The 14,524-nt window shown below is 37.4% G+C and overlaps 1 protein-coding gene across 1 annotated transcript in view; it reads right to left on the bottom strand.

Annotated features, from left to right (window-relative positions):
* The window catches only part of LOC129641131 (interleukin-1 receptor accessory protein-like 1), a 323,348-nt gene that overhangs the window by 191,565 nt on the left and 117,259 nt on the right, over positions 1-14,524 (bottom strand). The window lies entirely within an intron of this gene.

Here is a 14,524-nt window from a genome sequence, read left to right as displayed (position 1 = left end):
AAGAGTAGTTTTTACTACTCTTCAGAGTAAGATAACTTGACAGTTCATGAGATAAAAATGTTTAAGAATCAATGCTTCCAAAAAAAAAAAAACTTGTTCAATACATACCCTGAATTTTGACACATTAATATACTATCCATTCAGCAATCTATGTACAGTATTAACTATGTGTTAGATCATGACCTAAGATTTCAAGTATTGTACTAAGATAAGGACCGTACTCTCTTGGAAATTATAAGGGGGTTGTGGGGAGGGGGAGATGGAATAACAAGGAAACAAATAAATAAACAAGTAATTTCAGATGTACCTAACCAAAATGAAATAAACAGAATTGGGAGCTATAATAGGGATTGACTTTGGGCTACTTTGGGCTGGGTGGTCAGAAGACTTCTTTGGAGTGATGATATCTGAGCTTAGACCTGAGGGATGAGAAGGTAGAACTCATGAAGCAGAGAAAGAGGTTTGTGGCATTTGAAAGAACAACAAGAGCCAAAACTCTAGTAGAGCTTGGTATGTGACCAGAAAGGGATGTGACAGGAGATGAGATCAGAGAAGGAAGAAGGGGGGCCTGTCTGCACTTGATTCCAGGAAGTAATTGAGCAGTTTTAAGTATGAAAGTGGTTCAACCCAATTAACTTTTCAGAAGTGGCTTTCACTGCTGTGTGGAGAATGGATTATAGAGAAGAGTGAGGAAGCTTGGAATAAGATGGTGATAGAAGAGTTATGGACAGGTACAGGGCCAAATTTGAGGCACAACCAATAGGACCTGATGGATTAGATGTCAGAGGTGAGAAAGAAGGAAAAACCAAGAATGGCACCAAGGTTCTTGGTTTTAAAAATACTCTATCTAAACGTTGGTTTGATTTTAGTAGATACAGATGATGTGTAAATATAACTTTAAAAGTTAAATAAAATAATTTTATAAAACAAGTGATGCAACCACTGCTAAAAAGTCACAACACCATATAATATTTTTCATCATTTTGTTTTACCCAAGTTCTAACAATTTACATATATTGTTGAGTTTAGTTACAAGCAAGATATGTGATTAAACTGTAAGGATTGAAGAAAATTTTTAGAAAGGATAATGGCATTAAGCACATATTTTATAGGCTGTAATAAGAGCCATGAATGTTTGAGACTTAGGCTTTAAATAAGGGGAATTAAAGAGACATTAAAAGGAAATAAACCTTCACAGAAACAGGGAAAGGGATGAAATTTTTTCTGAATAGCACTAAGTATACTGCTGTAATTTATGGTGAATCCTAGTGGTAACTTTCCCAAAGAAATCATATAAATTCACCAAAACATTAAAGAGCAACTTTATTTCTTTAAAGAAACAGAAAGGTACCAAATATATGTCAGTGATAAAATGTTTATGCTGATTAGCTTCTCCTTTAGCCTCATGAGCTAAATACTCAAGAATAATATGAGACAGAAGGAAATTCATCAAGGAGTATTAGGCTTATAAATGTTCATTCAATGGCTTACAGATACAATCATTCTCCCAAAGTCACTATCTGTCTTTTTATAATCAGAAAACTCTGCATAATATTATTTTGCTGTTAAATACTGAGTTTGATTTGAGAAGCTTGAACGCTTAATAGTAAGTTTTTTCTGAGATTCCTATTACGAGCTGGATTGCCAACCCCCAATCTCCAAGAACACCTTGAGCTATAAAAAGAATCTCAAGAAGAAAGATGGAAAATAAATGAAAGGATTTTTTTCAATAGTTTGCTGAAAGCCTAGACAAATTAGAAGAATCACTTATCTGATGTCAAATGCAAACTCTATTACTCTGGAGGAAATAAGTTGTTTCAATCTGTTGGGGAAAAAAAGTTGTTTCACTTCTAACTATTGCCAGAAAGATACCCAAGAAATTTAATTTTCCCAAAGTTACCAATCACCCAGAACAAGATTATCCTTTTCTTCAATTTTTCCAGTGTACCTTGCAATAAAAAGTGAGAATCCAAACCTAGCATAAAACTGGTTAAAAGGAAGTCAAGTTTAATAGACAACGGTATCATATATAGATTTCTTAGCTGAATGAGTTCAGGGTTCATAACTGGGCTGTTTGCCCACTGCCTAAAGAGATGATTGCCCTCAGTTCATTCTCCTGACAGTTAACAATATAACTTCTAACTGTTATTTTTGGGGAATGTTACTGAGTGACTTGCTATCATGAAATTTTACTTCAGTAATTTCCCATAAGCTTTAATAAAAAGAAAACTTTAAGGTGGATTAAGCCACATGTGAATATACTTTCTTCAAAACCAACACCCACATATACACAACAGAACATTTTTCCTTTGTATTCAACACTAGAAAGAGATATCCATGTGGATTAAAATTCATGTGAATAGAATTCCTCAAAAAACAAAGCATAACATTTGATGTTCCAGATTCACTGCTTTAAGCATATGCAAAAATAATGAGACAAATGATGCACCAATAAAAAGCTACAATAAACACAACCTGAATTGATTGATTATTAAAGTATTATTAATACTTTACCTAAAGTATTATTGTTTCTCTTCCTTTGCATAAACATAGTTAATTATGGCAAGTTATTAATTAAAATGGAAAGACTAGTCTATTGTTTTACATTTATTCAGTGATTCAAAGCATCAACGGACTAAGCATGAATATATCAGAGATTTCTGATAAAGATCTTGGCTTGACCGTTTAAGAATTGATGTCTACAAAAAATGCAAAAGCTTCAATTTCAAATTCAAGGAGATAAGATTAGAGTAGGATTAAGGTTGCTTCATGACCCTGATGAAAACTGCTGTATTTTCTACATTCTCTATTTTCTCCTATAAATGTATCACTTTCTAACATATTAGGGCACTTATTTTTTATTATACATGTTATTCATAGTCTACGGTCCCTCACTAGAATATCACATCCACAGAAACAGGAATCTGGAACTATTCTGTTCCCTAATGTAGCCCAGGTGCCTAAAGAGTGTCTGGCACATACAGGCACTCAATAAATATTTGTAGCATCAATGCATGTTCTTTCAGTTCAGTTCAGTCGCTCAGTCGTGTCCCACTCTTTGCGACCCCATGAATCGCAGCACGCCAGGCCTCCCTGTCCATCACCAACTCCTGGAGTTCACCCAGACTCACGTCCATTGAGTCAGTGATGCCATCCAGCCATCTCATCCTCTATCGTCCCCTTCTCCTCCTGCCCCCAATCCCTCCCAGCATCAGGGTCTTTTCCAATGAGTCAACTCTTCGCATGAGGTGGCCAAAGTACTGGAGTTTCAGCTTTAGCATCATTCCTTCCAAAGAAATCCCAGGGCTGATCTCCTTCAGAATGGACTGGTTGGATATCCTTGCAGTCCAAGGGACCCTCAAGCGTCTTCTCCAACACCACAGTTCAAAAGCATCAATTCTTCGGTGCTCAGCCTTCTTCACAGTCCAAGTCTCACATCCATACATGACCACAGGAAAAACCATAGCCTTGACTAGACGAACCTTTGTTGGCAAAGTGATGTCTCTGCTTTTGAATATGCTATCAAGGTTGGGCATAACTTTCCTTCCAAGGAGTAAGCATCTTTTAATTTCATGGCTGCAGTCACCATCTGCAGTGATTTTGGAGCCCAGAAAAATAAAGTCTGACACTGTTTCCACTGTTTCCCCATCTATTTCCCATGAAGTGATGGGACCAGATGCCATGATCTTCGTTTTCTGAATGTTGAGCTTTAAGCCAACTTTTTCACTCTCCTCTTTCACTTTCATCAAGAGGCTTTTTAGTTCCTCTTCACTTTCTGCCATAAGGGTGGTGTCATCTGCATATCTGAGGTTACTGATATTTCTCCCGGCAATCTTGATTCCAGCTTGTGCTTCTTCCAGCCCAACGTTTCTCACGATGTACTCTGCATATAAGTTAAATAAGCAGGGTGACAATATACAGCCTTGATGTACTCCTTTTCCTATTTGGAACCAGTCTGTTGTTCCATGACCAGTTCTAACTGTTGCTTCCTGACCTGCATATAGATTTCTCAAAAGGCAGATCAGGTGGTCTGGTATTCCCATCTCTTTCAGAATTTTCCACAGTTTATTGTGATCCACAAAGTTAAAGGCTTTGGCATAGTCAATAAAGCAGAAATAGATGTTTTTTTGGAACTCTCTTGCTTTTTCCATGATCCAGCGGATGTTGGCAATTTGATCTCTGGTTCCTCTGCCTTTTCTGAAACCAGCTTGAACATCAGGAAGTTCACGGTTCACGTATTGCTGAAGCCTGGCCTGGAGAATTTTGAGCATTACTTTACTAGCATGTGAGATGAGTGCATTTGTGCGGTAGTTTGAGCATTCTTTGGCATTGCCTTTCTTTGCGATTGGAATGAAAACTGACCTTTTCCAGTCCTGTGGCCACTGCTGAGTTTTCCAAATTTTCTGGCGTATTGAGTGCAGCACTTTCACAGCATCATCTTTCAGGATTTGAAAGAGCTCAACTGGAATTTCAGCACCTCCACTAGCTTTGTTCATAGTGAGGCTTTCTAAGGCCCACTTGACTTCACATTCCAGGATGTCTGGCTCTAGGTGAGTGATCACACCATCGTGATTATCTTGGTCATGAAGATCTTTTTTGTACAGTTCTTCTGTGTATTCTTGCCACCTCTTCTTAATATCTTCTGCTTCTCTTAGGTCCATACCATTTCTGTCCTTTATCGAGCCCATCTTCGCATGAAATGTTCCCTTGCTATCTCTAATTTTCTTGAAGAGATCTCTAGTCTTTCCCATTCTGTTGTTTACCTCTATTTCTTTGCATTGATCGCTGAAGAAGGCTTTCTTATGTCTTCTTGCTATTCTTTGGAACTCTGCATTCAGATCTTTATATCTTTCCTTTTCTCCTTTGCTTTTCACTTCTCTTCTTTTCACAGCTATTTGTAAGGCCTCCCCAGACAGCCATTTTGCTTTTTTGCATTTCTTTTCCACGGGGATATTCTTGATTCCTGTCTCCTGTACAATATCATGAACCTCATTCCATAGTTCATCAGGCACTCTATCTATCAGATCTAGGCCCTTAAATCTATTTCTCACTTCCCCTGTATAATCATAAGGGATTTGATTTAGGTCATACCTGAATGGTCTAGTGGTTTTCCCTACTTTCTTCTATTTAAATCTGAATTTGGCAATAAGGAGTTCATGATCTGAGCCACAGTCAGCTACTGGTCTTGTTTTTGCTGACTGTATAGAGCTTCTCCATCTTTGGCTGCAAAGAATATAATCAATCTGATTTTGGTGTTGACCATCTGGTGATGTCCATGTGTAGAGTCTTCTCTTGTGTTGTTGGAAGAGGGTGTTTGTTATGACCAGTGCATTTTCTTGGCAAAACTCTATTAGTCTTTGCCCTGCTTCATTCCGTATTCCAAGGCCAAATTTGCCTGTTACTCCAGGTGTTTCTTGACTTCCTACTTTTGCATTCCAGTCCCCTATAATGAAAAGGACATCTTTTTTCGGTGTTAGTTCTAAAAGGTCTTGTAGGTCTTCATAGAACCGTTCAACTTCAGCTTCTTCAGCATTATTGGTTGGGGCATAGATGTGAATTACTGTGATAGTGAATGGTTTGCCTTGGAAACGAACAGAGATCATTCTGTCGCTTGTTCTTTAGTTCTGAATAAATTCAAAGCCATTATCTCTTGGAATAATTTGTACATATACATGCATACACAAACACAGAATTTAAATCCTATTTACTTCTAATGCCTTTATTATCTGTTGGTAATCAATCTGTGCATGATTATAGAATTAAAATAATGCAGAACAACACATATAGGGCAAATATTAAATATTTGTCCTAAATGAGGATACCATTAAAAATTTATATTTGTGCTTTTAAAAATAGTACCTTCTGATAAAACATCTAGGTTAAAGATGAAAAGTTTCTCCACAGTGAGGGACACCCAGAGAGGTTCTTAAACAAACTTTCCAAACAGAGTATAGTAGCCAATGTGACCATTGCATAGATTGTATTATAAAATGTAAAGATGCTGTCTTTGTCAGACAACTGCAGCAAAATGTAGAAATGGAATTAAATATGATAGCCAAAAAGATTAAGTAAGATTCACAAGCATAATACAGCCTTTGAGCATATGGAATAAAACCTTATTTCCTTATCCCAGCTCCAAATGTCACAAACACCTAAGCAAGGTCTTAACGGTAAAGTAATGTGTGCATTCTTAAGTTCCATCTGTCTAGTATTCTCAAGAGCCTCTTTAGCGCTAAAGTTGTCTACAGTTTTTGAGCACCCCATAATCCTTCATATACTTTTTTTCTTCTTTAATTAATGACCGATTTTATACAAGGTAAGTAGGAAAACTTTTACCCTAAGATGGTGGAGTAAAAGGATGTGCATTTATCTTCTCCTGCGAGAACACCAAAATTGCAACTAGCTGCTGGACAGTCAACAACGGGAGGATGTTGGAACCCATCAAAAAAAGATATTCACCTTCTAAGGACAAAGGAGAAGCCGCAACAAGAGGGTTGCAATCGCATTTAAAATCAAACTCATACCCGCCAGAGACACTTGAAGGGCACAAACAAAACCTTGTGTGCACCAGGATCCAGGAGAAAGGAGCAGTGACCCTGCAAGAGACTGAGCCAGACTTGCCTGTGAGTGTCAGGAGTCTCCGGAGGTGTGGATCGACAGTGGCCTACCGCAGGGTCAAGGACACTGGCAGCAGCAGTCCTGGGAGGTGTGGGGTATTGACATAAATCCTCCAAAGGAGGTTGCCATTACACCTACCATAGAGACTAAAGCCCTTCCATAGAGACTACAAACCCCAGGACTGGGCCGCCTCAGGCCAAACTACAGGGAGGGAGCATAGCCCAACCCATTAGCAGAAAATTGGATTAAAGATTTACTGAGCTTGGCCTTGCCCACCAGAGCAAGATAAAGATTTACTGAGCTTGGCCTTGCCCACCAGAGCAAGACCCAGTTCTCCCCACAGCCAGTCCCTCCCATCAGGAAGCTTCCACAAGCCTCTTTTTCTCATCCATCAGACCACAGACAGAATAAAAACCACAATCACAGAAAACTAAGCAAAAACTGATCACATGGAAAAACGTTCTCTAATCAGTATTAAAACAAGAATACATAACTAAAACAACCTTCCAAGTTAAAATTCTTAGCAATAAAAATGTCTACATTGTTGCAAAATATGTTGGCTGTCACTTAAGATGGGTTGAGAAAGTTTAATGGACTTGGAAATGATATAGAATTCAGCATATGGGCATGATACCAGGTATCTTGGTGTGTATGCCCTTCCAGATCCACTCTCCATGCTCTGAGGACTGAGTGACTGTCAACACCATCTCCCATCTCCTAGATCCCATGATCCCCTATGACCTCCCATCCCTCCAGGTCCAGGTTGGGTATGGCCCATGAGAATGTACTCCAGCCACTAGAAAAAGAACAAAGGCCCTTCCTGCCAGGTTTCTATGGGTCTGCTGGATTCTTCTACTGAGGACCTCACCTCCTATTCGGAGGTCTCTCCATAAAACCATGCTAACTTGTCCCCCTTACTTGTTTTACCCTGTGTGTGTGTGCTAAGTTGCTTCAGTCATATCTGACTCTTTGCCACCCCATGGACTGTAGCCCGCCAGGCTCCTCTGTTCATGTATTTCTCCAGGCAAGAATACTGGAGTGGGTTGCCGTGCCCTCCTCCAGGGGATCTTCCCAACCCAGGGATCGAACCCTTGTCTCTTATGTCTGCTGCACTGCCAGGTGAGTTCTTTACCACTAATGCCACCTGGGAAGCCTAGGGATAGTAGTGATTCCCTATCAGTACTAACCCCAGGGTACAATACTTTCCTTACTGTTCTTACCCATTTTCTACTTCTTTGGAAACAGTCTGTCTCTTCATCTTACCTGGATGCCATCCTTCCTTCAGGAAGGATGCAAGAATGCCATCCTTCCTGCTAAACCTCTGATTAGACACACTGACTTTCTCACACTGATGTCCTGCCTTGACATCCAGATTTTACAGCTCTGTAAATAGCACAAAGCTCAAAGACTGATGGATCATCTGGGTTTTTCCAACTCATTCATTCCTCCACATCCCATTTGTTAGCCATGCTAATAGATGTGTGGCTTCCCTGGTGGCTCAGTGGTAAAGAATCTGCCTGTCAAGGGTTTGATCCCTGGGTCAGGAAGATCCCCTGGAGAACTAAATGGCAATCCACTGCAGTATTCTTGCCTGGAGAATCCCATGGACAGAAAAGCCTGACAGGCTACAGTCCATGGGTTCTCAAAATGAGTTGGACATGACTTAGCAACTAAACAACAATAGGTACATAATCATATCTCCTTGTGCTTATAATTTACATTTCCTTGATGACTAATCATGCTGAGTATCTTTCAATGTTCTTATTATCCATTCTTATACTAATATCTTCATTGGGGAAGTATCTGTTTTTATAATGAAAATAATTTCATTGAAAGTTCACTGCAATTATTTGCAAAATGGCTGAACTCTCAAGTATACAGCACGCTTATCAACAAATTTTAGCTTTGATGAACTGATTACTTGATTGAGTTGAAATCTAGCAGCATTGACAGTATCATGAATTTTATTATGTATTTTAATACAGGAACCTACCATCGAGTATACAGGCATGTTTTAATTTTTTTTTTTTTTAAAGAAACAAAGGCAGTCTGACTAGTACAATCTAGCAATACTCTTATATTGAACTATTTTCATTCTTTTAATTTAAAATTATAATCAAGATTAGAACATCTTATTCTCCCTAAGACACATGTAATCTGAAATTGGCACAGCAAGAGTTTGCCACAAATGCGAGAGGAGATAGAGACGGCTCATTTGCTTTTAAAATGGATACGATGAATATAGCACATGTAGGGAAAAATTAACTAACTGGAACAAAATGTTTTTCACAACCATTCCTCTCAGCTGGAAACCCTACTATCGCTTTTTTTTTAAGATAATAAGAAAGTCCATAAACTCAAAATGCCTCTATTTTTAATCACTTAAATCCTATTTTAATTCTGAATTTGACAAAGTAGAACAGCTACTCAGGATCTTTCATAGTCACATGTATTCTTCAAAAGGACAATCTTTTTTTTTTTTTTTTTGTGGCTAATCCTATGATAGAAAGACCCCTGATTTAGTATGTTTTTAATAACAATAACCACTATTGCATTTTGAATATAAGATACATGCCTGTGTGTGAACAACCAATGCAAGTCAAGAAAGCATCAAACAACACTCAATCTACTGCACTAGAAAATTATAAGATGGGAAGGGTAATGGGAGCTACTTCCCTTCCTAGATATCATGATTTTGATTTTGGTATGATTTCTTCACTCTTTCTCAAGTTACACACCTCAAACTTATTGAGTGCTCTCAGCACCCTCATCCAATCGGGAACATTTTCAAGGATAGCTTTCAGTTATTGCTCTTATGATTCCCCTCTATTGCCAATTACCTCTGTTCTTACTCAGAGCTTCTCTACCTGCCAATCCCCAAAGCTTCCTAAAGAGCCTCTTGACTTCACTTGTTCCCCACTGCTCATCAGAACTATGCATTGTTGCCAGAGTTGCCTTTCCAATCACTCATATCCACCCCTCAAGCATTTACTACTCCTTATTGTCCATCATGAAAAGTTCCAGCTCTCTGAGAAACAATAAAAGACCTTTTCAAATCTCACTATCCACCTATTCTATCTTCCACATCTTCCTTGATTATCCCTCATTTCCAACATATTCCAAAATTCCAACAGACATTTTTAAAGGTTTTTTGTTTTTTTTTTTAAATGTGGACCATTTTTAGTCTTTATTGGATTTGTTACAATTTTGCTTCTGTTTTATGTTTTTGTTTGTTAGCCAAGAGGCATATGGGATCTTAGCTTCCCAGTAAGGGATCGAACCTGCACCCCGCACATTGGAAGGAAGTCTCAACCACTGGTCCTCCAGTGAAGTCCCCAGTCAGAAATTTTAATTAATATAAAATCAACTTTCACATGTTTACATCTTTGCTTAGGCCATTTCCACCTTAGAATGTCTTTTCCTATTTTCTTTGTCAGATAAAACTCCACTTATTTGCCTAGAATATGTTCCATGAACACTTCTGCGGGACTTTCATAGACTGTCTCAGGCAGAATAACTTCTGCCCAGTTGTTCCATATGGTGTGTCCCTGCCTGTACTACAGCTTTAAGCACATTCTTTATCGAGCCCATCTTCGCATGAAGTGTTCCCTTGGTATCTCTGATTTTCTTGAAGAGATCTCTAGTCTTTCCCATTCTGTTGTTTTCCTCTATTTCTTTGCATTGATCGCTGAGGAAGGCTTTCTTATCTCCTCTTGCTATTCTTTGGAACTCTTCATTCAGATGCTTATATCTTTCCTTGTCTCCTTTGCTTTTCACTTCTCTTCTTTTCACAGCTATTTGTAAGGCCTCCCCAGACAGCCATTTTGCTTTTTTGCATTTCTTTTCCACGGGGATGGTCTTGATCCCTGTTCATCAGGCACTCTATCTATCAGATCTAGGCCCTTAAATCTATTTCTCACTTCCCCTGTATAATCATAAGGGATTTGATTTAGGTCATACCTGAATGGTCTAGTGGTTTTCCCTGCTTTCTTCAATTTAAGTCTGAATTTGGCAATAAGGAGTTCATGATCTGAGCCACAGTCAGCTACTGGTCTTGTTTTTGTTTACTGTATAGAGCTTCTCCATCTTTGGCTGCAAAGAATATAATCAATATGATTTCAGTGTTGACCATCTGGTGATGTCCATGTGTAGAGTCTTCTCTTGTTTTGTTGGAAGAGGGTGTTTGTTATGACCAGTGCTTTCTCTTGGCAAAACTCTATTAGCCTTTGCCCTGCTTCATCCCATATTCCAAGGCCAAATTTGCCTGTTACTCCAGGTGTTTCTTGACTTCCTACTTTTGCATTCCAGTCCCCTATAATGAAAAGGACATCTTTTTTGGGTGTTAGTTCTAAAAGATCTTGTAGGTCTTCATAGAACAGTTCAGTTTCTTCAGCGTTACTGGTTGGGGCATAGACATTTATTAACTGTGATATTGAATGGTTTGCCTTGGAAGTGAACAGAGATCATTCTGTCGTTTTAACAATTATACATAGAATTATAATAAAATCTACAAGAAATGAACTTTTAAAAAATTCTACAAGTTCCATCATCTAAATAAGGGCAAAGCTATCATGTGAGTAAAAAAGAGCTGCCCAACTGACCTCCACTGTAGAGTATTTGTTTTGATACTTTTTTTATGAGCAGTAAAGCTTCTTAAGATTCCACCAAAGAATTTTTACGTATCAGAAAATTCTAGGCATCACCCAGGCATCATTATGATTTTTAAAAATTCCTAGTCACCACTTCAATTATCTGATCATGCCATAGATTATTTAATTTATTTTTTGTTCAAATGCCAGCATCTGTTGTCAACTCTCAAAACACTGATTGAGAATCTATAACAATTAGTTACTCACAGTCACTATGGAAACAAAATGGCTTTACTGAAAATCAAGGATTCATACACTATTAAAATAATATTTTTAATACCATGATGCTCTATTATGCTAGCGTTTCATAATCTGTGACATGAAAATAACATATGAGGAAGTGGTTTATGATCTGTGAGACCATATTCAGGTGATATTAGCAGCAGCAACAACAAGACAAATGTTGTAAGATCTTTAATGGCCTGAACCTAATTAGCACAGTAATTACGTTGCCTGAATCTCCCTCTATGCTCTCCACATCATAGCAATGTGCTCTTACAACCTGTGTCAGAAGAAGCTTCCATTTGTTGCTCTTATAATGTTAACACGGATCGGGGAAATAGAAGGCTAAAGATAGAACAGAGGAGAAGAGCTGATGATGGCTTCTTATATGCCACATGAAAACATCTTCTCCCCATGAAAACCCAAGATGTTCCATTAAGATCCCAAGTGAAGTGGAGTCACTCAGTCGTGTCCGACTCTTTGCGATCCCATGGACTGTAGCCTACAAGGCTCCTCTGTCCATGGAATTTTCCAGGCAAGAGTACTGGAGTGGGTTGCCATTGCCTTCTCCAGGGGATCTTCCTGACCCAGGGATCGAACCCTGATCTCCCACATTGCAGGCAGACGCTTTACCGTCTGAGCCACCAGGGAAGATCCCAAGGATATATATAATCTCAGAGTTGGTGATATAATCTGATTAAATCTTGAGTTCAACTAATTGTTTCAAGTTTGACAAGACTGTAAATGAAATGTTAAGTGTCTAAGCACATTAGAGCATTTCACTTTTCAAGTTATTTGATAGCAGACTGGGGTAAAAATAATTCTTTTTTAAGAATTTGTAACACTTGCATTTATACACATATACAGTAAAAATAAGGTGGTTTTGATTAGATGTGAAAGACTATAGGATAAAGAATAAACTTTTTTGACATTGGAGTTGAGGGGACTCTCTGAAGATTTCCAAAAATTATGTTCATTTCAGCACTATTTACAGTAAGTAGGACATGGAACCAGCCTAAATGTCCATCAACAGAGGAATGGATAAAGAAGATGTGATACATATATACAATTGGATACTACTCAGCCATTAAAAAGGATGAAATAATTCCATTTCCATCAACATGGATGGACTTAGAGATTGTCATACTGAGTGTAGTAAGTCAAAGAAAGAAATATCATATATTCCTTAAATGTGGAATCTAAAAAAAGTGATACAAAAGAACTCATTTACAAAACAGAAACAGACTCACTTAAGAATGACGTATGTTACTAGGTGGGAAGAGCAGGAAGGGAGGGATAGGGAATTTGGGATGGACATGTACACACTGCTATATATTTAAAACAGATAAGCAACAAGGACCTACTGTATAGCATGGAGAACTCTGCTCAAGATTTTTTAACAACCTAAATGGGGAAAGAACTTGAAATAGAATAGATTTAAGTATATGCATAACTGAATCAGTTTGCTGTATACCTGAAACTATCACTACAATATAAAATAAAAATTTTTTTAAAAATATGAACTGAAATATTTACATATTAAAAACAACCAAAAACCATTCAATTTAATTAAAAACATATCTTGCACTAGTAAAAGCCGTAAAATTAATTTTTGGTGTTTTTGTCGCTTTCTTTTTCTAAGTTTTTATGTTTTTGGTCATAAAATTAAATTTTCTCTTAAGGAAAAAACAAACTAGTCTACTGATGTCATTCATCATCTAATATTCAGTAATGCTTGATAAAGGCATTCTAAAGTTTTGCAGTGTTATTTTCAATATTTAATAGAGAGAAATAACTCCAAATTTTATAAATGTTGCACATAAGAAATGAAAATTAGTAGGAAACAAATGCACCATTTCCTTTCATTTTGACTGACTTTAGTGAAGCACTTAATAGTGAGTGAGATTAAGTACATTTGAAAGTTCAATAACATTTTAATGTTTTATTTAAGAAATACTACTATAATTTTAATATCTAAGAGGAAGTATGCTCTATTTTAAAGAGGGTAGATCTGGGAATAAGAAAACCTGCATTTCAATTGGGTGCTGCATCAGAGTGGTTTGTGTGCTCTCTATAAGTTACTAAATATCTCTGGGCTTCAGAGTCCCATAGTGTAATATGAGGCAACAGGTTACATCTCAGGTTCTTTCCAGTCTGTTTCTATACAGTTCTTACTCCAAGTATGTGTCTCATTTGGCCATTTTCAGCAATCTAATTTTTTCCAGTGGTTAGATAATGAATTTTATCACATACAGCTTCAAAGCATGATTGTTTTCCAAGGAATAATTTAATCAGTTGATTAATATCTTCTTACTCAATGTGTGGTCCATGGACCAATATCACCTAAGAGCTTATTAGAAATGCAGATTCTCAGGATCCACTCCAGATCTACCCAATAAGAATTTGTATTTAAACAAGATCTCCACACGATTCACAGGAACAATCAAGTTTGGGACACATGGCTTAGTACTAGACTCCTTCTCCCCAGTTTTTTCTCATGTACAATTTGAAACTTTTAATATCACTGTATAGTTTATATTTTATTATGAGAGATACATTTGGCTTAATCCACTGACTTTTTAATTTTGGTATCAGCTTTAGTTCTGGCAGATTTTCATATATCATCATCCGACACAACTGGCAAAACCAGTACATTAACTTTCAAACTTTCAGACTGCAAGTGAATCCATATTTTGTGCTAGAATATGATAGTCACAACCTTTAGTACTACACCAAAAGTTAAAAATGGAAAATGCAGTCATAAATATTTAACACTTCAGAAATTCTCATTTAAGAATATTCATTGTAGGTGACCAGAGAACATAGCAGCTCAGGAATGAAAGTTAGAACTTGAAATGAATTTGTTCGTTTTTCTGGTAAAGGTGGTCTTCCCTTTCATTATATTAAATACCTGTGCTCAACCTAAGAGGTAAATTAAGATAAAGAATTAAAGCAGAGCCAAAGGAAAGGAACACTTTTAATTAATTGTGGTCAAAGTCTCTTTAGGGTGGGTTTTCGGTTGTTGTTTGTTTAAA

This window comes from Bubalus kerabau, unplaced genomic scaffold (assembly GCF_029407905.1).
Source record: "Bubalus kerabau isolate K-KA32 ecotype Philippines breed swamp buffalo unplaced genomic scaffold, PCC_UOA_SB_1v2 scaffold_76, whole genome shotgun sequence".
NCBI lineage: Eukaryota > Metazoa > Chordata > Mammalia > Artiodactyla > Bovidae > Bubalus > Bubalus kerabau.
Note: the sequence above shows the minus strand (reverse complement) of the source record. Positions and strands in the feature narration are given on the sequence as shown.